The 22,574-nt window shown below is 36.0% G+C and overlaps 1 protein-coding gene across 2 annotated transcripts in view; it reads left to right on the forward strand.

The window, feature by feature from the left end:
- NCOA1 (nuclear receptor coactivator 1) overlaps positions 1–22,574 on the forward strand; it is a 183,833-nt gene that overhangs the window by 39,619 nt on the left and 121,640 nt on the right. The window contains exon 2 of one of the 2 annotated variants that reach the window (XM_008700371.2): positions 10,387–10,452. The exons of the other annotated variant lie outside the window; for it this stretch is intronic. The gene's annotated coding sequence lies outside the window, so the exon portion shown is untranslated. The remainder of the gene's footprint in view (positions 1–10,386; positions 10,453–22,574) is intronic. 2 annotated transcript variants of the gene reach the window in all.

Consider the following 22,574-nt stretch of genomic DNA (forward strand, 5'->3'; position numbering starts at 1 on the left):
CCTAAGTAAATGTTTTAATAAATTACACCTGGTTCATTCAAATTGAGATTGACATATAATCATAATGGTTTGGATATCACTTATCTGTAACTCAGATTTACCAATATAGTTTAATGTATTAAGCTAGTAGTTTGAGTTCTTTGAAACCATGTTTCTCTTTGATAGTTATAAAAATAATTGATTCCTCTTTACTGTTGTTTGAAATTTAAAATTTAATTTGTTAATAAAAAAGAATCAGGTGCAAAGTGCTGCTTTGTTTTCACACTTATTAACATGTCTCCAGTTTATTGAGATTCAAATTTATGGAACGTAAGTTTCTAACATGAGTTCCGTGGACCACTTCAGAGGGTTATTAAACTTTCCTGATATTATGTTAAAAAATTTTTTCTGTGTGGGAATTTTTTTGAGATGAAGTGTCTGTAGCATTTAGTAGAGTTTCAAACCTTCCATCAGCCAAACAAGGTGAAAAACCACTTTCATAGGGCTTCTGAAGCATTGTACCCTCCAAAGGAATATTGAAGGTAAATTTGCTTTGCTTTCTAGAATCATTTAATCATAGAATCTTGGAGTGACCAACCTCCATTTTTTACAGGTGAGTAAATTGCAGCGCGCAGAAGTTAATGACTTACCCAGGGATTAGCAGAGAACCCGGCAGAGCTCTTGTGGTGGTATCCTGATTGATTTCTTAGGGCCTTTTTAGCCTTCCAGCTTCAGCACAGAGGTTGTTGAGCTTTCAGCTTGATAGCAAGGTATTTGTATTTGAATACAAGCTTTTGTGGGCACAATAGAGATCTCCAATAATTTGCTACAGTAGTTTCATGAAGTATTAGAGATGCTAGTTTATGTAGTGTCTTAGAGGGACGATATGTGGAGGTCCCTGTAGTCCCAAAGGAAAATCTTGACCAAAAAATTATACCTTTGGCAGTGTCCGTGTTCAGGTAGAGTTTAGGGACATTTCATTCATTCTGCTAGCAAGTATTTATGGTTTGCCTACTATGGGGATATAGGTTTCACTAGTTGATAAAGAATAATTGTGGAAAATTATGAGATTGTGTTAATTTAATAATATCAGTTTAATTAATGTTGAAAAATGTTTTTCTTTACATTTTTTAAAGATTTTTTGTTTGAGAGAGAGAGAGGGCACATGAGCGGGAAAGGGAGAGGGAGAGGGAGAAGAATCTCAAGCAGACTCTGCGTCTACCACAGAGCCCTATGTGGGGCTCTCAGGACCCCGAGATCACAACCTGAGCTGAAACCAAGAGTCAGTCTCTTAATCAACTGTGTCCCCAGGTGCCCCGGAAAATGTTTTTCTTTCGAATCACTAACCCGTAGAAGATAATGTCGTATAATAATACTGATAGTAGTTTTTATATGATAGTCCTTAGTATGCCAGTTGAAGAGTTATGAAATAATACAGATTGTCAGACTAATGGGAATTAAATTGCCTTATTTAAATAAGGACCAAAGCTAAAAAAACAGAGAGTTTTGTTTTATTTATCACTCTTCACTATCTGATTGAGATTTTAACTATTGTTCTTAAGTTAATAATTTTTTTAATGTTTAAATTTGTGGTCACATTTCTCATTATGAACATAGATCCTGAATTTTTATATTATTTGGTAATAAAAGGTAGCATAGTTACAAGTGTTAAAGCTGTAGCAAATTAATTTGAAGTATTCTTTTTTAAAATTTATTTTTATTTAATTTTTTTTTATTTTTAAAAATATTTATTTGACAGAGAACATGAGCAGGAGGAAAAGCAAGGAGAGAGGGAGAAGCAGACTCCCCCTTGCCCCCCGCTGCTAAGCAGGGAGCCCAGTGTGGAACTGGATCCCAGCACCCTGGGGTCATGACCTGAGCTGAAGGCAGGCACTTAACCCACTGAGCCACCCAGGCACCCAATTTGAAGTATTCTTAATGAACTTAAATTGTAATCACTTTTCATATATGCTTAAGATGCTTTCAAAATAAGGATTTTATGATTTAATGTCTTATTACATTTCAAAGAATTAAAGACTAATCCCATTTTAAAATATTCATTTTGCATGGTATGCTTGAGATTTATGAGCTGTGAGATTTTATGAATCTTTCCAGTCCCAGTTAATCAGTTTGGCTTTTAAAACTGGAACAAGATTCGTCAACATTCTGAGTCCTATTTTAAGATTCCTTAGCCAGTTCAGCTTATAAAAAAAAATCACTCCAAAGGAATACTAACAAGGTAGTATTTCTGTTATGTTTGTTTTCACATTCTGTATCTTTTAAAATGTATTTATTTTTATATTTAAACATATAAGGTATGTAATTGGTTTTCAAGGGTGAATATATGATGAAGTATTTTAGTTATAGGCAGTAAGATTCAATTGATGCAGGAACCTCAGTTGTGTCCTGCCCCTCCCTCCTTCCCGTGCTCTCATGATTAGTATCCTGAGCTCATAACCTTATATTAATTGCATTAGAATTTATTGCACGTTTATTGTATTTTTCTTTCAGCTAAACTTCCCCTATTCCCAAGTCCTTGAGAACAAAGATCTAGATCAGCTTCGAATCTTCAGAATGTAGCACAGAGCAGATGCTTATATATTTCTTAAATGAATGAATTGATTGAGGGACATGAGGCACCTATCTTTGAGTCCTCTATACTCACCAAACAAGTCTTTAAACTCTGGGGTACTCTGTAATGGTTTTCCAGAGCCTGATGTCTCCAGAGAGATTGATTGATGGATGGATGGATGGATGGATGGATGAATTTTAATTGGTGTACATAACTGTGGGGGCTGGCAAATCTGAAATCTGCAGAGCAGGCTGGCAGGTTGTACACCCAGGAAAATGTTGATGTTGCAGCTCAAGTCTGAAGATAGTCTGTAGGCAGAATTACCTCTTCCTTGGGGGGACTTCAGTCTTTTTTTCTTAAGGCCTTCAACTGATTGGGTGAGGCCTACCTATATTTTGGAGGATAATCTGCTTTACTCAAAATCTACTGATTTAAATGTTAATTTATCTTCAACCAAATCCGGAGTCAGAATGTCTATAAGAGAAAAAGGAAGAAAAAAACTTTTCTGCAAAAGTGAAAGAAGTTAAAGAGACATGTATCCCAATGCTGTGGACTTCATGTGGATCCTGATTAGTTATAAAAAGATGGACTTTGTTAGACAAACAGAAAAAATTTAAAATGGAGTAGGTATTAGATGATAGGAAGGAGCTATAATTTTATGGGATATGATAGTTGGTATTGTTCCATTTTAAAAATTGTTCTTTCTGTATAGCCTGAAGTTTTCATGGGTCAAACAAATAGGATGTCTGGGATAGCTTTAAAATACTCCATCTTTCTCTTCATGCCTACAGTAGGTGAAACAAGATCAGCAGAACATTAATAATGGCTAAAGCTGGGTAATGGTTATATAAGGATTTATTGTATTATTCTATTTCTGTGTATAAAAGTTTCTATAAGAAGAAAGTTTTTTTTTCTTAAATGAGTGAAAGTATAATAAAAACAGGGCTTGTCACATAGTAAAAAAAAAAAAAAAGTTCATCTAAAAAAAAAATAACCTTCATAGCAACATCTCGATTGGTGTTTGATGTTATATGGACACTGTGGCTTAGCCAAGTTGACATGTAAAATTAACCATCATAGGTACCAAGTAAGTGATTAATTTCAGTGAGAAAAAGATTCCTCAGCATTTTCATAAATCAGCTATGGAAAAATTGAAATTTGTATAAAGAATATGAATAAGTTAAAAAAGAAACATACATTTCATCACACTGTGTATGCTTTTGTTTTCATTACTTTGCTTTGCCCATAGTCCTAAATGTGGGGATGTTTCTTGGTCCAAAGTCACATATTCCTACCATTGTCATTGTGCTTTGGCCTACCTCCCCTTTCTTTCTTTCTTTCTTTCTTTCTTTCTTTCTTTCTTTCTTTCTTTCTTTCTTCCTTCCTTTCTTCCTTTCTTCCTTTCTTCCTTTCTCTCCTTTCTCTCCTTTCTCTCCTTTCTCTCCTTTCTCTCCTTTCTTTCCTTCCAGATAGGAGCTTTTATCAATGGTAGTATTTCTTCCTGTGCGTGCTTCTCAGGCCCCATTCTGATTTCTGTTTTCCAAACCTTATTGCCTCTTACTGTTTTAGTCCCATGGTAAATCTCTTCTTTGGATTGCATTTATATCAGTTTTTATGATATGCACAGAATTTGGATTACTGAAAAAAACTGCATTTATTTTCTGTACCTCAGTTAATCTTTGCCTCAGTTTTCGTCAAGTCCACTGATTTTCTTTCCAAGTAGTCTATATCTTCAAGGTTTCAGTACATATTATCATCTTGCAATAAAAGATAGCTGGTATTGTTGAGGCTTGTCACTTACAAAGTTACTGGAGAATGGAGTATTTAAAATATTAATGCAGTTTACATGGATTACTTTCCATAATTCTGTAGCTTCAATATTAGTTTTAAAATAATACTGTACATTTATAATCAGTCAGTGAAGCTACATTTTTAACAGTGCTGGGAAAAAAGGATTTAAGAGCTCCTGAGCATCTTAATCCCACTCCTTTCTGTGACAATTTTATTAATTGGGATTCCTCTGGAGATTGTTCTTTGGAAAACAGCCCCACCTTCTTCCCACCTTTACCCAAGAGGGCAGAATACAAGTATTCCTTTCTTCGCGTGTACTTTAAACTTGGTTAGAATTATTATGTCTCCTCCCCTCCAACTTAATTGTTCCTTGTTACTACTTCTGTAATTTCAAAAAATACTCTAATTAAAATTCAGGAAGAGCATGGAGACTTCAATGTAGCTTTCAGTTGTTATATTAAATAGTATAATTTACTAAATGGTCATGTGATTGGCGAAGACTAGGAACAAGTAATTGAATGGTCAACTGGTAAACTCTTTTTTAGTAAATGTTTAATTGTTTTAAATATTTACGTAATAACTAGTATGTTTCTTCAATAGTAGTTCTCTAGGTAATCAGCAGTATATTTTAGTTAATAAATAAGAACATAAGTAGAGCTATTTGAAATATTTATATTGTTATTCTCCATAAAATACTATTCTATAATCTCCTTAATCCATTGAATAAAAAATTATTGTCCTCCATTAAAAAGTATGTTTATATGAACCAAGCAGTAGTATGTATACTCAGCCTAAGATATGGAATTTTACCAATACAATGGAAACTCCCTTTGTATGTCTGTCTCAACTCATCCCTCTTCCTGTCTCCCCGCAAGTGTAAACACTATGCTGAATTTTGTGATTGTTATTTTTTAAATTTTTTAAAAGATTTATTTATTTTAGAGAGAGGGAGTGCCAGCATGAGTGGGGGGAGGGGCAGAGGGAGAGAATCTTCAAGCTGACTCCCCACTGAGTGCACATCCTGAGTCAGGGCTCGACCTCACGAGCTCAACAGTGCTTAATCGACAGAGCCACCCGTGTGCCCTCTTTTAATTTTAAATTTTTTTTAATTAAAATTTTTTAAAAAGATTTTATTTATTAGAGAGATAGAGAGAGAGAGCACAAGCGGGGGGAGGAGCAGAGGGAGAGGGAGAAGCAGACTCTCCACTGAGCAGGAAGCCTGACACGGGGCTAGATCCTGGGACTCTGGGGTCATGACCTGAGCTGAAGGCAGACGCTTAACCGACTGAGCCACCCAGGCACTCCCCCCACCTCTTTTAATTTTTGAAAATAAGTCTTACTACATATATATCTATGCCTAAACAGAATAGTCTATTGATTTATTTATTTTTGAACTTTATAAAAAATGGTATATTGTATGTTTCATCTTAAGATCTTCTTTTAAGTTTCTAAGATTCATTTACATTGCTCTGTACATGTATTTTCATGGCTAATTGTAAATATGCAGTGATATTGTTTTATTGTTGATTGACATGCTTGTTTTTGTTTTCTTCTATTATGAACAATACTGTGATGAGTATTCTCATATATATATCTTGTGGTATACATGTGTAAAAGCATCGATACCTAGGAATAGAATTGCTGGACCATCTGGTATGTGCGTTTTCAATTTCAGACAATGTTAAATTATTTTCTAATTTGATTTGTGGCACAGAGTGGCTAGATGTACACTAAAATTTTCCTGTTCTTCCTGGGCACAGATTAGGTTGTACTTTCCACCTTTTTTGCATTAGGAATGTCCATTTAAATGAGTTCTAGTCTGTAGAATATGAGTAGAAGTAATGTATGCCTCCTTTAGGCTTGGCCCACAGAAATCTGCCGTCTGTGATCATCCAGTTTCTCTTTCCCATCATTTGGCCAAGTTTTGTTTCTCGCATACCAATTCTTTCATCTTTCCCTACCCCAGTTATGTATAATGTGCCCGACATACCTGTATAGGTAGAATAGAGGTGGTGGTCAGTGACTGTCCCTGTCTTGTTTCTAATTTTAAAGTGAATGCTTCAAATATTTCACAATTATCTACAATATTTTCTATGTTCTCTAGATACCCTTCATAAAGTAAAGATGTTCTCTTAAAGATTTTTCTAAAAATGTTATCAGGAATGTTGAATTTCATCAAATGTTTTACCAGTTACTATGGAAATGATCATTTGAATTTTCTCCTTTGATCTGTTAATTTTGTGAATAATATTTATATCTTTGTAATGTTAAATCACACTTGTATTCCTAGCATAAACTTATATGGATAAATCTTTTGTTCATCACTGCAGTTTGCTAATTTAAGTATCTTTCAGTAATGACTTTTTTTAGATTCTTAGCTTGGATAGTAAGGGATGCTCTGTTAAATGACTATTTCAGAAATTCCCAAACTCCCCCAGTTCACAGTGCCCTTACACCAAAGAAATACCTAACAGCTATATTCATTAAGCAGTTAGGTTGAAATAGCTTTGTATTTATGTCCTACCAGCTTAGTAGCTGTTTCAAAAAATACATACATAAATTCAAAGAAAAAGTTATATTTTCATTTTATTTTTAAATAACTGCAATTATAGTCGACCTTTGAACAATGCAGGGATTAGTCCTCTGCATGATCAAAAATCCCGTATAACTTTTTAATCCCCCCAAACTTTACTGATAGCCTGCTCTTGACTGGAAGCCTTACTGATAATGTAAACAGTCGATTAACACATATTTTGTATTTTTACAATGATGTAAGCTAGAGAAAAGAAAATATTAAGAAAACTGTAAGGAAAAGGAAATATAATATTGTACAGTATTTATTTTTTTAAAAAATCCAGTGTTAAGTGGCCCAGTGCAGTTCAAACCCAGGTTGTTGAAGAGTCAACTGTACTTACTAATGGGATGTGTGCATCTGAAAGTATTGCATAGCTTCTCAAATCTTGGAATCAGATTGGGCACTGCCACGCTCATTTCCTGTTCCATGTTGATTTTCACACGGTGGTTGCTTTTTATCGCAGCAACCACCATAAACTCAGATTCACAAAGAGGTCATCAAAAGGAATGCAGTGTGATTTAATGTTGAAACCATGAAAGAATGCATGTGATGTTTGACAGATGTTTTATGTTGCTATTTCCTTCAAATTGAAAACATCCCTTGACACCCCTGGTGAGTTCACTGTGGCACCTCAGGACGACTTGGAACATAGTTTGGGAACCACTGAACTAGTTAGGTCCTGACTTCTGGAAAATGGATAGTGACAATGTAGACATTGAAGGATACTGCATTTTCCCCCCATTTGATACATTTTATAAAGTATTGAGGTGAATTGGAATAACAAAGGATATCAGCCCTACCTTTAATAAAATGTGCTGTATAAATGCATTTTTTGTGTTGAGGTTTCTGTTGTGAGGGATACCTGTATTTTATTTAGAGTTTCACACCTCTGTTCAAGAGTAAGATTGACATATTTCCTTTACTAATACTGTTTGGTTTTAGTATTAAGGTTATACTGGCCTCATAGCATGAGTTGGGGAATATTTCCTCTTTCTGGCAAACTTTTTGGTAAAACTCAACTGCCTTGTGAGAAGATTTTTTTTTTTAATTGTTAGGATTGAGTTTTCTTTTTTTATTTGCTTGTCTATATTTTCTTATTTTCTGTAGTGCCATACATTATACCTTTAAGAGCAAGCAATCTTATATCAAGACACAAAAGAAAATCTGTATATGAAGTTAATTCTAAGTAGTTTGATCACTCAGTCCTCAAATCTTGTACTTTTAAGGAAAGCTAATTGACTCATGGTTTGGAAGAAGATTTTAAACTATTGATTTAGTCTCGTTGAGAGCAGTAGGATTATTAAGTCTTTCCATATCTTCTGGGTTTAGTTTTTTTAAGCAAGAAAAACTTTTTTTGAATAATTTTAGATTTATAGAAAAGTTACAAAAATAGTATATTGAGTTCTAGTACGCTCTTCAACCACCCCACCCCATTCTTAACGTCTTCCATTATCATGATGCATATGTCAAAACTAAGACAGCGACATTGACTAATTAAACTCAGACTTTATTTGGATTTGAGTAGTTTTTTTCATTGATATCCTCTTTCTGTCTGGGGTCCAACCTAGAGTGTCACATTGTATTTGGTGGTCATGTTTCTCCGATCTCCTCTAGTCTATGACACTTTCTTAATTTTTCCTTGTTTTTATGATCTTGACTCTTGAGGTGTGCTGACCAGCTGTGCTATAGAATATCTCCCTATCTGGGTTTGTCTCATGTTTTTCTCATGATCAAACTGAGGTTATGAGAAGAATACCACAGAGGGGAAGTGCCATTCTTACCTCATCATTTTAGGGGGTATATGATATCCACCGAGTCACTGATGATGGTAAATTAACCTTCCTCACATGGCTAAGGTAGTGTTGCCAGGTTTTTCCACTGTGAAGTCATTATTCTTCTCTTTCCCTACTTAATTCTTTGGTAACGAGTTCCTAAGCCACTGAGTCTAGAAATTTAGCTCCTCCTCCTAGAGGGAGGGGGGTAGCTCCATATATTTTTTGGAATTCTTCTGTTTACTTATTTGTTCAGTCGTATGTTTATATCCGCATGTCCTAGGTTAGCTTTGATGGTTTTCTTTTAAGAATTTACCTATTTCATTTAAGTTTTCAAGTCTATTTGTGGAAGGGTTTTCATAATATCCTATTTGTTTAATCTTTCCTTTATTTATAGATAGGTTCTCCTTTCATTTTTAATAATTAACTTGTATCTTTTTTTCTTGACCTCATCAAGGGTATTTTGTTACTAGTATCAAAGAACCAACTTTTGGTTTTATCATTCTCTTTATTGTGTTTGTTTTCCATTTCACTGATTTATGCTTTTGTATTTCTTTTTATTTTTTTTTAAGGTGAGGTTATTTTTTGAAATAACATTTTAGTTAGACATTTAGCCCATTAATTTTCAGCCATTCTTCTTTTCTAATGAAAGTATTTATGGGAATACATTCTCCTCTGAGTGTTGCTTTTGCTGCATTTTATAGTTTTGAAATGTAATGGTTTCATTATTGCTTCATTCTTAGTTTTACAATTTTTTTTTGCTAAAAAATAATGTTTTTTCTGTTATTCTTGAATTGTGAGTTATTTAAAGATGGAGTTTTAAATTTCCAAATGCTTGGCAGTTTTGTGTTTAGTTTATTTCTGTCTTTTCTTTTATTGTATTGTGATCAGAGAATATAGTACTTCTGGTGGTGGTGATTATTCCATTCTCTCCTCCATGTTTCTTAACCTCTTTCACACTTTCCTTTCTAGTGACCATATAGGCTTGTGTAAATTTGTCGTAATGGTCTCACTGTTCACTTTGTTTTAGTTTCTAGTTTAACTCTTTCATTGTGGTTTTGCTTATTACGTTTTTCAGTTCTAGTGCTTCTCTTTGGCTCTTTCAGATTTCTCTGTTTATTTTTTTATACCCTCTTGAACCTTACTAGTGCTTTCGATTTGCTTTTCTTTTCTTTTTTAAGATTTTTATTTTATTTATTTGAGAGAGAGCGAGAGAGAGAGAGAGTATAGAGGGAGAGGGAGAAACAGACTCCCTGCTGAGCAGGGGAGCCCAACACAGGGCTTGATCCCAGGACCCCAAGATCATGACCTGAACCGAAGGCAGATACTTAACCGATTGAACCACCCAGGCACCCCTGTTTGCTTTTCTCTTTCTCTTATGTATTAAACATATTTAATGTTCTATATTTGATAATTCTAATATCTGAATTTGCAGGAAATTTTTACAACAAATTTTTAAATTTTTACTGGTATTTTGTAATAGTGCCTTGTTTACTTGTGTGTTTTGTGATTTTCTTTTTGAATCCTGAACTCCTTTTCTTTGGAATCCTGTGTAATTATGAAAACTCTTTTTGGTTTGGGTTCAGGATACATTCTTGTGGAGAGGATTTTTATTTCCTTCTACTATGTGCTTGGAGTTGGAGGGCTTGGTCTATGAATCTGGATTTTAACTTAAAATTCTTACTCTTGGTTTTTAGGAACATCCACATCGTATAGATGATTCAGGCATCAAATTCTCATGATGTGTTTGCTAAAGCAAAGAGGTAAATTTTCCTTGATGTTTGCCTTTGAGGTGTTTTTGATGTATGAATTCATCCTTTTCCTGGGTTATTGTCCTTTTGGGCCCCGACTTTGTCTGATGGTCTCTGAGACTTCAGTAGGCCTGAGCCTTTTTCCTTGATCTCTCTCACCCCTAGTTTATTCCCCCTGGATTATCTGGCAGCTTTGCTGCTTGCTTTTCTGTCTTTTTTCTTAATTTGTTTCCATTCTTGATGTTAGTGGTTTTCCCTTGCATTCTTTATGGGGTATCCAGCATTGAAAAGGGTAATTTTTATATTTTATTGAGCAGTTTCAGATGCTATATAGCAGACATGTTTTATGACCTCTAGAATATTTCAGAGAATGGAAATCCTGTCAGAAATTTTTCAAAAGAATGGTTTCTAGAAACCAGTCCAGACCCACAGACTAGAATCTGCAGAATGCAGGTCCTGTGGGTATTTTTAAAAACTTCTTAGATAATTTTGATGTGCTATAAGGTTTGAGAACCACTGACATAGAAAAAGTTAACAACTTCTTTGTGTAAACTTAAATAAACATTCATAGCTAATGTTTACTGAAGAGGAGTTAACATACATAGTAGGCATACAATTATCCTGGCTGTTAGTATTATTATTACATGCTGGGCTCTATTCTAAATTCTTCACATATATTGTAATCTATTCCTCACAACAGTGCTGTAGCTGCTACTCCTATTCTCATTTTATAAATGAGAAATTGAAGCAAAGAAAAGTTAAATAACTTACGCAATATTTCATAGCTAGCGTGTAGCACAATTGATACTTGAATCTGGATAGTTAATACAATTCCAGAGCATATAGGCTTAACCCACAATCCTTGTAGTCTTCCAGATACTTAACATTTTATTGATTCCAAGAGGAATCCAACATTGCAGAATAAAGCAAGAAAAATATATTTGAATTATTATATATTCATGTCACTTCAGTATAGGTATAGGGGAAGGGGAATAGTATAGTAGAAACAGCTTTGATTTACAGTAAGACAGGTATGAATCTTTCCTCAGGTGCTTACTGTATAGTTATGAGAAAGCATTTTATCTTTTCTGAGCTTTTACTTTTCTTATTGGTAAAGGAGGATAATTATTTTTACTTCATAGAGATTTTGAAGAAATAATAGAACCTATAATGTGTTGCTTAACCACACGCAAAGTGGAAGGTCAGTATCAGGATTTATGGTATCCCCCAAGAAAACTGTGTTGACTCTCATACAGGAGATTGTAATAAGCCTTAGTCTAGGAGCAGAGCAGTTGGTGGTACCGGTTAATGGTGCTGGTGGGGGCCACGCTGTCTCTGTTGAGAATATACTTGGTGCGAAGCCCTGCTCTAGGCTCTAGAGATACAGCAGTCAGAAAGACATGGCCTTCCTGCTCTCAAGGAGTTGACAGTCTGCTTGCAGGGATCCAGACAGATATGTTGGCAGGTACTTTATTTAGATGCTCAGTGTGGTAAACATAGGGTGCTATGGGGACACATAGGAGGGATACTCAGTCAACCCATAGTGGACGAAGAATGGCTTCCCAGAACGAGAATGGTGATGTGGTGGATTAGAATAATAAATCCAGATAGGAGGCAAAGCAAAGGCTGGTAGAAATTTGTCATTGCACAGAAGGTGTCCCATTCACTAACAAAATAGGTATCCTTCACATTAATGAAAATGTCAGAGATGCTAAGAAAGTATGCTTTTATCAGGTCAATGTTGAAATACTAAGAGCCTACTCTTAGGTCTGGAGTTTACTGAAGTAGTTTTTAAAAGTAAAAAGTAAAATACAGTATTGAAATTTCTATTAAAGAGCACTTTCTGAGGTATTGTATACACATGGCCTACATGCTTGTTATTCAGTACTAGTGTCACATGAAGTTATGCTTCTGAGGAGGAGAGAGAGTGAGAAACAATGCTCTTCAGAGGATGGAATGATGATTTGTGAGTTGGGGTGAATATCACCATGTTTACACATTTCCTTTTCTCCCATCCTTATTTACATGCAATGAAAAAATATTTGCTTAAGTGGCTCATTTATAGTTCATAGTTTTAATTTGGTATAGTACTTTGCTCTGGTATGGATTTCATATTGATCAATAAAACTGTATGTATAGGAGTTGAGATTTCTTTCCATCTTTTTCTAGTGCCTCTTCGTAATAAAGTAACCTACTAAAAATATGCAAGGGAAAGACCACTCCCTTGGAAGAACTGGGTTATGAAAAAGAGAATGAATAAAAAATTTCTTAGAAGGGGAAGAATGTAAGACTGGAAGAAAGAAGAGGATATTGAAATGGCAGTTGTAATGGATAAAATGGAATCAGTGATTATAGGAATAATGAATGACGTTGGTCTTTAAAAATAACCCCAGGGCAAGCAGTATCTCTGCACGTTCTAGCAGCCACATGAATGTGACTTGATGTCAGAGTATACTTTGATCTGCAGCTCAACTTCTGTATCCATATGAGGCCTACCAAGGTCTGTGGTGTTTTGCAAGAGCAGTCCCTGAGTGGGGCAATTGGTATGGACATTTGGAAATATTAGAACCCAGTTGTTGGGGGACTAAAGCTCTTAATCCCTCAGGGTTAAGCAGAGGGTAGAAAGAGGAAGGGAAAAATGAAATCAAGTTTGTAAAAATTAATTCTGGAAAAGATATTTTGGAAAGCTTATAAAATGAGGTTGAAATTGTAAACATGTTTTCTGTGATAATAATTCTAGGAGTAGCCAAAAACTTGAAGGGAGAAAAAACAATTTTAGGCCACCCCGCCCCCCAAAACCCTTTATAATGCTATACCATAAATTTACATAGAATTCTTCATTAGTTGGACCTTTATGGCATGAAGTTGGGAGAAGGTGATAGACACATTGAGCATAAAAGTGTGTAGGTTTAGTGCTTATGGTAGTATTGGGATGTATTGAATTCCTGGTACCTTTGAGGCATTCGTGTCTCATTGGGCTTTATTTTAGCAAGGGCCCTTGACTACCTCTGGGCACTTTTCTAAGAGTTTGTTGTGTTTTAAGGGATTGTGATTCTTTTGGCAGGTTGAAAATAATTCTTGAAACTGGACATTATGATCTCTCTACCTTCAACTTCTGCTGGTTTTCCTCTCACCTTATTCGTTTTCTCTCTTTTTTTTTTTTTTCATTTGATCTTTCAGTTTTAACTGCTGCCCTGCCCCCAAATATTGGAGTGTTTCTGTAGTAATTCGTTCTCCTCTCTCCACAGTTTTCCTTGGTCATATCATGTACTCCACTATCAACATGTCAGAGATTCCAGAACCTTTATATACTGCTTGTTTGGAAGTCATCTGGATTTATCTGCTTGTATGTCATATTCATAATTAATGTGGACATAACTGAATTCAGTAGCCTCTCCCTCAGACACCTGTTATCTCCTGTAAACGGATTCTTGGCTAAATTGCATTAATATATATCCAGTCTCCTGTGCCAGGAAACTTGGTGTTTATAGGAGCTTATTCAGAGAATATAATCCTGAATGTAAATAAAATTTTAGCCAGAAAGATGCCTTATCATAACATTGTTTTTTTCCCAAAGATTTTATTGATGTACTGATTTATTTAAGTAGGTTCCATGCCTAATGTGGGACTTGAACTCATGACTCTGAGATCAAGAGTCACATGCTCTACCGAGTGAGCCAGCCAGGTGCCCTGTAGTATTGTTTGTAATAGCAAAAAATTAGAACCAATATAAAGTTCTGCCTCACTGCATTGATTAAAAACTGCTACACACACACACACACACACACACACACACACACACACAGAAATATTTTGCAGACAATACAAATTATGTAGAAGTATACTTAATGACATAAGTTATATACATAAATTTAGTGAAAAAAGATGCTTTTAAACAATATGTGCATTGTGAATCCATAATCATTAAAACAAAACCATATATATATCTATGTGTGTAGAAGAGTAAATATACAGGTGTTTGCATTAATTAATTCTAGATGGAACAGTTATGAGTGATTTTTATATGTTATTCTTTTTATTTACCTATATTTTCTGAATTTGAACAGTAAACCTGAACAATGTTTGTAATTCAGACATGTGGACAGTTTGACCTCTCTTTTTCACCCCCAACTCTTGTGGACTTAGTCCAGTATCTCATTCACCTCAATTGCTGCATCAGTCCACCTGCTCATCACATCGGAATTAGACTGCCACAGCAACCGTCTTGCCTCCGTTGCTCAGCTACCAGAGCTGTCTTCCTAAAAACCTTAGCTAGTTGGGTTCTTTCCTTGCTTAGCCCTACCAGTTTAAGTAGTTAGATGTTAAATCTCCAAAACCATCAAGAGTAGAATACATTTTGAATATTTTCCCTTATTACAATTTGGTCTCAAGAGCTTCAGCCAACTGGAATTTGGCCAGCTCAAGACTTAATATAACATTTTCTCCTAACCCTAACAGAGTCACTTTTGACTACATAGCTACACCAGGTTTGGGGGGGTGGGGGAAGAGAGGAAGAAAGGGAGAGAGAAAATATAAATTGAACTCTGGTATTTCCAAATCTTTGCTCTTTGTTCCTTTGTTCTACCCCTGTAACCCATCACATTTTGCCCTTGCTGGGTATTTGTTTGTTTCTATTCAGGGGACAGTTTATTGGTTTTCTTGAGTATTTAGAACAAATAGCCAAATAATGAAAATCCATCAGTTTTAGTGCCAATTATTATATCAGCAGATCCTATTAGGAGTATTTATTGAAGCATGTCATGCTAATAGTCCCAGAGTGTAATTATACTTGCAGATTTTTCTTGCTTTCAGGGAGTTTGTAACATGTTCCAGATGGTTAAATAGGAAAGAGTAGACATTTTGTTCTGTCTTTTCAATTATGATTAAGAATTTGATGTTACATATTACTTATTTTATCATTATTGCTTTTGTTCGATTTAAACATGAGAGGAATTTAAACAAAATGTGTTGGGTTTTTTCTTTTCTTTTTTTTTTTTTTAATTTCTTAACTGTGGTCAGCAATAAATAGAACCCATCACAGACACATTTCCCCTGTTAAGTTGTTTAATTGCTTTAATTTAAGCATCGTTAAAGTGAGATAATTGCATCTTAAGCTGTAATTCTCTTATGAATGTAGTCCTTAATTTATTCTTGGGTTTATTTTTGTATTTACTTGGGTTTGTTTTAGACTTAAAATTACATGGTGAACCTTCTTGAAAAAACTTACATAAGACTGAAATAGAATAATTTTCCAAACTGCTGATGGTTCTTTGACCTTTTTCCGCAAAGTGGTATGACCTTAGATTCGACATCAGTGGGACATGCACTTTAAATTTGCCAGAGATAGTGATGACTTTTCATTCATCTTTTCATAGTCTCTTGTCTGCCATTCACTGACCATCCAGCTACTTTCATTTGAAAGGAAGTTTACCAAAGATTAGGCATATAGCATGTGAACGCAGAATAGACTAGTTTGTGGGTCATGGGGATCCAGACCCATAAACTTCGGCTTCTTATGACCTTATATTAACCAATTTGTTAACTGGTTAGTTGACTTGGAGCAATATGTTATTTTTCAATGAGAAATAGACTACTCTGTACTTCAGTTTATATTTTTGTAATGTAATTTTTGTGTGGATGGGGGACAAATTGGTCTTGACCCTTAGACTACCGTTCTGTGTCCTTGAAGCTCTCTTCGGGATTTCTTGCATACAAAAAAACAAGCAAAAAAACCCTATAAAAATACCGTGCCCAAGTTATATTTTTGAAGATAAATACTGTAGACTATTCCTGAAAGATTTTGTAGGAATGAAGCGAGTACTTTGCATTCTGTATCATCCAGCAAGACTTACTTCCTGTAATTTGCCTTTAAATATCTTTGTTCATTCTCAGACTTTCCTATTCCTTACTAAGCTGCCACCTTTCTACCTCTTCTTTACCTTCTCTTCCCCCAAATCGCCTGCCTTCCCAGCCTCTGCAGACTGTTCAGTCTTCCTCATACCTGCTCTACAAATTCTTTACAGTTTTTCCAGGTAAAATTCTTATCCTTTCTAAAAAATTTTTTAAATTGCTTTCCAGCAAGATCAAAGGTAGCGTAAACTGAGACTTAAGAAGGGCGTGTCTTTGGGGAGATTCTGTTCATCTTGCTATAATCAACTGGCATTAAGTTGGGATTTCTATTTTCATGGCTATTGTCAAGTTTTATATAGTTTGGTGTGTTTAGCATGTGCAACAACTGTCATGATAAAGTTATTATTAACTGTTCAAGTTTATGATTCTGCCTGGGAATATGGAAAACAATATGGGCAAATTTAATTCTTATTGTGTGTGTGTTTTAAAGATTTATTTATTTATTTGAAAGAGAGGGAGAACGGATGTGCACATGGGGGAAGGGGCAGAGGGATAGAATCTTCAAGCAGACCCACTGCTGAGCAGGGAGCGCATGTGGGGGTCTGTCTCACGACCCATGAGATCATGACTTGAGCCAAAACCAAGAGTCAGATGCTTAACTGACTGAGCCACCCAGGTGCCCCTGTGTGTGTTTTTAAAGTATTTTATATATTCACCATCCCATATGTAAAAATTCGATTTTCTACAAAAGAGATGTTTAGGTGGGATTAATTTTTTTTTTTTTAAGATTTTATTTATTTATTTGACAGAGATAGAGACAGCCAACGAGAGAGGGAACACAAGCAGGGGGAGTGGGAGAGGAAGAAGCAGGCTCATAGTGGAAGAGCCTGATGTGGGGCTCGATCCCATCACGCCGGGATCACGCCCTGAGCCGAAGGCGGATGCTTAACCGCTGTGCCACCCAGGCGCCCCTAGGTGGGATTAATTTTTAAAAGAATGATTCAGGGGCACCTGGGTGGCTCAGTCAGTTGAGCATCAGACTCTTGATTTCGGCTCAGGTTGTGATCTCAGGGTCCTGAGACTGGGCTCTGTGCCGAGCAGGGAGTCTGCTTGTAGTTTCTCTCTCTCCCTCTCCCTCTGTCCTCCCTCCCTTTGCATTTTCTCTCTCTCTCTCAAATAAATAAATCTTGAAAAAAAATAAATAAAAGAATGGCTCACACTAGGATTTCATTGAATGAAATATTTTAGTTTTGCATATAAAGAATGAGATTTGATCTATAAATTTAGTATATGCAAGACCTTTCCAGGCATATCAATATGAGTTAGATGTATGTGATGAAATTTAAGCTAATTAGGGAAAATATCTCTCTGGTAAGTGGGAAGAGATGATAACAGGATATTTGAAAAGCAATTCTATTTTGAATTCCTGATACCATCTTTCATCTGGTTAACTAAGCTAGAAATTTTCCTTACCTCTTCTTTGCAGTATCCCAGCCTCGATCTCTTTTATCCACTGGACTTGCCTCATTAGGCGGAAGGGGGTTGTGACTATAACTCCCATGATCATGGGGCCCCGGAAGGTTTACTTATCCATTGACCCCTTGCCTAGAATATGACATTTTAAACATCTAGAAAATCGCAACAATGGTACTTCAGTTCTTATCTTTCCTGAGGTTTCCTTTGTCCCCTAAATATATATCTCGTATATTTAAAATCTCTTTATTTTTCTGTTTTCCCTTTGAGTACTTTAACCACCACACCTCCGAACATGGGTCCTGTCTGTAAATTCAGATTTTATTTTTTGGTATGTGTTCAGGCAAGTTTCTAAGCAGTGCTCATGAATTTGCATTCCCCATGGGTCCAGTTAGTTACAGATCTCTGTATTCCTGTATCCTAGGAGGCTCTGTTAGGAATTAGTACACACCTTTGTCTCATTTCCCTAAACCTAATGTTTGACCTTACTCTGTTAGCTGACTATCAAGTTCTGTTTGCAACATGATAGGCACATGGTAGTACTTGTGATACCTCTAGTCCCCATGTAGTTGACTCATTAACTGTGTGAGAGGAAGATGCTCAGCTGCTTCTAGGAAGTCAGGCTGAATCAGTTTACCTGTCTAGCAAAATAGATGATGAATGGAGGAGAAGGAGAGCCATATAGCAGTCGGACCTCTTAGTGCACATTATCCACACCTGCCAGTTACATAGCTAGTTAGTATACTAGAGTTTGATGTAAATAAGAATTAATTTTCTTCCCTTCTGGGGATGAGGAAGGGTAGCTGCAATGGTAAAAGTTCTTGAAACCAGCCTTTCTAAGCCTCAGGACGATTGGCATTGTGGGTCATATAATTCTTTGTTTTGGGGGCTGACCTGTACATTATAGGATTTTCAGAAGCGTCTCTGGCCTCTACCCACCAGATACCAGTAGCATTCCCTGCTCCAAGATGTGACAAGCAAAAATGTCTCCAAACATTGCTAAATGTTCCCTGGAGGGAACTAAAGGTCCCAGTTGAGAGTGGCTGCCCTACAATTAATGTACTTTTGATTATATGATGAGGACAAGTTCCTTGAAGGTGGGTTGCTTTTTATGTACATTTTAATTATTTTGGTAACTCCAAAAAGGCAGTACCAATTTACATTCCTTTTTTTTTTTTTTAAGATTTTATTTATTTATTTGAGAGAGAGAGAAAGAGAGCAAGCATGAGTAGGAGGCGGGGAGAGGGAGAATCAGGCTCCTTGCTGAGCAGAGAGCCCGACATAGAGCTCGACATAGGACCCCAGGACCATGACCTGAGCCACCCAGGCGCCCCCCAGTTTACATTCCTAACAATGATGTGGGACATTGCATAATTCCCTAGACCCCCACGAATGCTGGATTTTGTCAGTCTTTTAGCTTTACCAGCGTGGTAGATGAGAAATTACTTTTCCTTAATTTTAATTTAATGCAAACAGTTATTAATTAGGTTGGATGTATTCTCATTTTTATTGTCCAATTATATATTATCTATCATCTAATGTGCATTATTTTTTTTTAATTCTTTGCCCATTTTTCTGAGATTAACTTGGTCACTTGTGGGATTATGAGATTGTTTTCATTGTTAGGAATTTTTCATTGTTTTTTGGTCAGAATTACCGTGTTTTCTTTATGGTTTCTCGCTTAAATTTATAACTGGCCTTATGCCCATATGTGTCCTAGTATTGAAGTTATTGAAGTTATTGAAATGTGGTATTTAAGATACTCGATAGATTTTTAAATTAAATTGAGTGTAGAAGAACACTGGTACTTATCTAAGGGAAGAGAGAATTTGTGTGTGTGTTGTGTGTGTGTTCCTGTGTGTTTACATGGGCATTGAAGAAAAGAGGGCTAAAGACTGAGCACATTTACCAGACATTGGAAAGATATTGAGAAGCTGAGGACAACCAGGAGAGTGTAGTTTCTTATGAGGCGCCTGAAAGCTCGAAGAGAATTGAGTTTAGAATGAACAGAAGGTTCACCTCAAATCTCCTCAAATCTGTAACTTTACAGAATTTGGTTCAAAGGGCTAAAAGGATTTAGAGGTGACAATTCAGAGAAGTGATATAGTGAGAAGTAAACTTCAGAGTCTAAGTAACATGGGATTTGGGAAATCTAGGTGTAGGTTGGTGGGAGAGCCCAGCTTATATGGATTATCTATTGGACCTTATAATTTTTTGCATGTTTATTGGGATATTTCTGTTCTTTAGTATTCCTGGATGTCATCTTATTTACCTTTTCCATGCTCCAGATGGCCATCTTTTTCTTTGAACACACCTTTGCCCTCTTCCTTAAGAACAGAGAAGGAGATAGTAAGTATATATATCTAGAGCAGAAATTCTCAAAATAGGGTCTGCAGATTCCTGGGGGTCTGCATTAGTCTGCTTAGGCTGCCATAACAGACTACCACAGACTTTGTGACTTAAACAACAAAATACATTTTCTCAATATTCTGGTCACTGGAAGTTCAATATTAAGGTGCTGGCAATGTTGGTTTCTGGTGAAGCCTTTTCTTCCTGGTTTGCAAAAGACCACCTTTTCACTGTGTCTTCCCATGGCCTTTCCTCTGTGAATATACTCCTGGTGTCACTTCCCTTTCTCATAAAGACATTAATCCTGTTGGATTAAGGCCCCATCCTTATGGTGTTAATTAACCTTAATTATCTCCTTAAAGGCCCTATCTCCAAATACAGTCACATTGAGGGTTAGGGTGTCAACGTACAAATTCTGGGGAAACAAAATTCAGTCCATAACAGGGTCCCAAGATCTTTTCATGGGATCTACAACATCCAAATGGCTTTTTTTTTTTTTTTAAGATTTTATTTATTTGTCAGAGAGAGAGAGAGCACAAGCAGGGGAAGCTGCAGGCAGAGGAAGAGGCAGGTTCCCTGCTGATCAAGGAGCCTGATGTGGGGCTCTATCCCAGGACCCTGCGATTATGACTGAGCTGAAGGCAGACGCTTAACCGACTTAGCCACCCAGGCGTCCCTACAACATCCAAATGGTTTTGTGAATAATACTAAGATGTTATTTGCCTTTTCTAATGCATAGACATTTTCATTGAGGGTACAAAAAGAACGGACGGTAAATCTGGTAGCTTACCACAAATCAAGGCAGTGGTACCCCACTGTATTTGTGATTTTTATCTTCTTCAGTGCTACATATTTGCAGTAAAAAAAATAATAGGTTATTAAAGGGCTATTAAGAATTCTAAAATTTGCTTCATTTTAATTTATAATACAATAAATATTGATAACCTATATAAATTAAAACTCTTTTTAGTCCTTTATGTGTTTTTTTTTTTTTAAATTTCTTTTTTTGTCTGATTGTTGTGGGTAGGACTTCCAGTACTATGTTAAATAAAAGTGGTGAGAGAGGACATCCTTGTCTTGTTTCTGATCTTAGGGGAAAAGCTCTCAGGTTTTTGCCATTGAGTATGATGTTAGCTGTGGGTTTTTCATATATGGCTTGTATTACGTTGAGGTATGTTTCCTCTAAACCTACTTTGTTGAGAGTTTTTATCATGAATGGATGTTGTACTTTGTCAAATGCTTTTTCTGAATCTGTTAAGATGATCATATGGTTTTTATCCTTTCTCTTGTTAATGTGATGTATCATGCTGAATTTTTTTTTAATGTATTGTTGAATTTGGCTTGGAGTCCTCAATAATTTTTAAAAATATAAAGGAGAGGTGACAATTTAGAGAAGTGACATAATATATATATTATATATAGAGAGAGAGGGGGGAGGGGGAAAAGCAGAGGTTGAGGAACAAGCAGACTCCCTGCCAAGCACAGAGCCCGACTCAGGGCTCGATCCACTGACCCTGAGATCATGACCTGAGCTGAAATCAAGAGCTGTATGATTAACTGACTGAGCCACCCAGGTGCCCCCAAGCAGAGGTTCTTTGTGCTGAGTTTTTATTTCACACAAACCATGACATCATTCATTTCTGAAATCATTTTGGGATGAAGTTTTTATTATATGTGGTCTTGGCTCAGACATTACCCTCACGTATAAACTGGCCTTAATCACTCCATCTAATGTGTAAAAGTAGCTCCCCTAGTAACTCTACGTCAGATTATTCAGTTTTATTTACTGATCTTTTCCCCTCACTGGAATGTGAGCTTTGAAGAGTGGGAACTTCATCTCTCTTGTTCATTGCCACGCCCAAGCACCTGCTATAGTGCTTACCACACATCGGGCTCTTAAATATGTGAGGATTGAATCACTCTGCCTGTTACAAAAGAAATTATGTGTACTGAGTAAAAGAAATAATAAAAAGAAAATATTTTATAATCTGATTTTAAAATCCTTATAATGTGCATTACCTGGTTTTTGAAGTCATGAGGCTAGGTGTCTGGTTATTGTGTGCCCCCCCCCCACCTGAGGATACTGTGCATGTCACTATATGGAAAGTGATGGTTAAATGTAACTGTAGATTAGCACACCTCATTATGTGATTATAACTTTGCATTCCAAAAAATGGAATTACTTATATGTGCTTAAAACGTCTAAGCACATTTGCAGGTCACTTCTCTATTTTAAAAGGTAATATGTAATTTAGAATTGTTACAAAAAGAAACAAATATCTAGATGCAAACATTTTTATCAGTTAACTTTAGTGAGTATCTATTCTTTGCTACCCTTGAGAGGTACAAAGTAGTAAGACTGTCTGTCGGTTGACAGTGTGTGGAATAAACCGAGCCCGCACATAGAAAAATGTGTAATGCAAACACTCATCTGATAAAGTATATGCCAGTTTTAACTGTTA

This window comes from Ursus maritimus, unplaced genomic scaffold (assembly GCF_017311325.1).
Source record: "Ursus maritimus isolate PB19 unplaced genomic scaffold, ASM1731132v1 scaffold_6, whole genome shotgun sequence".
Taxonomy (NCBI): Eukaryota; Metazoa; Chordata; class Mammalia; order Carnivora; family Ursidae; genus Ursus; species Ursus maritimus.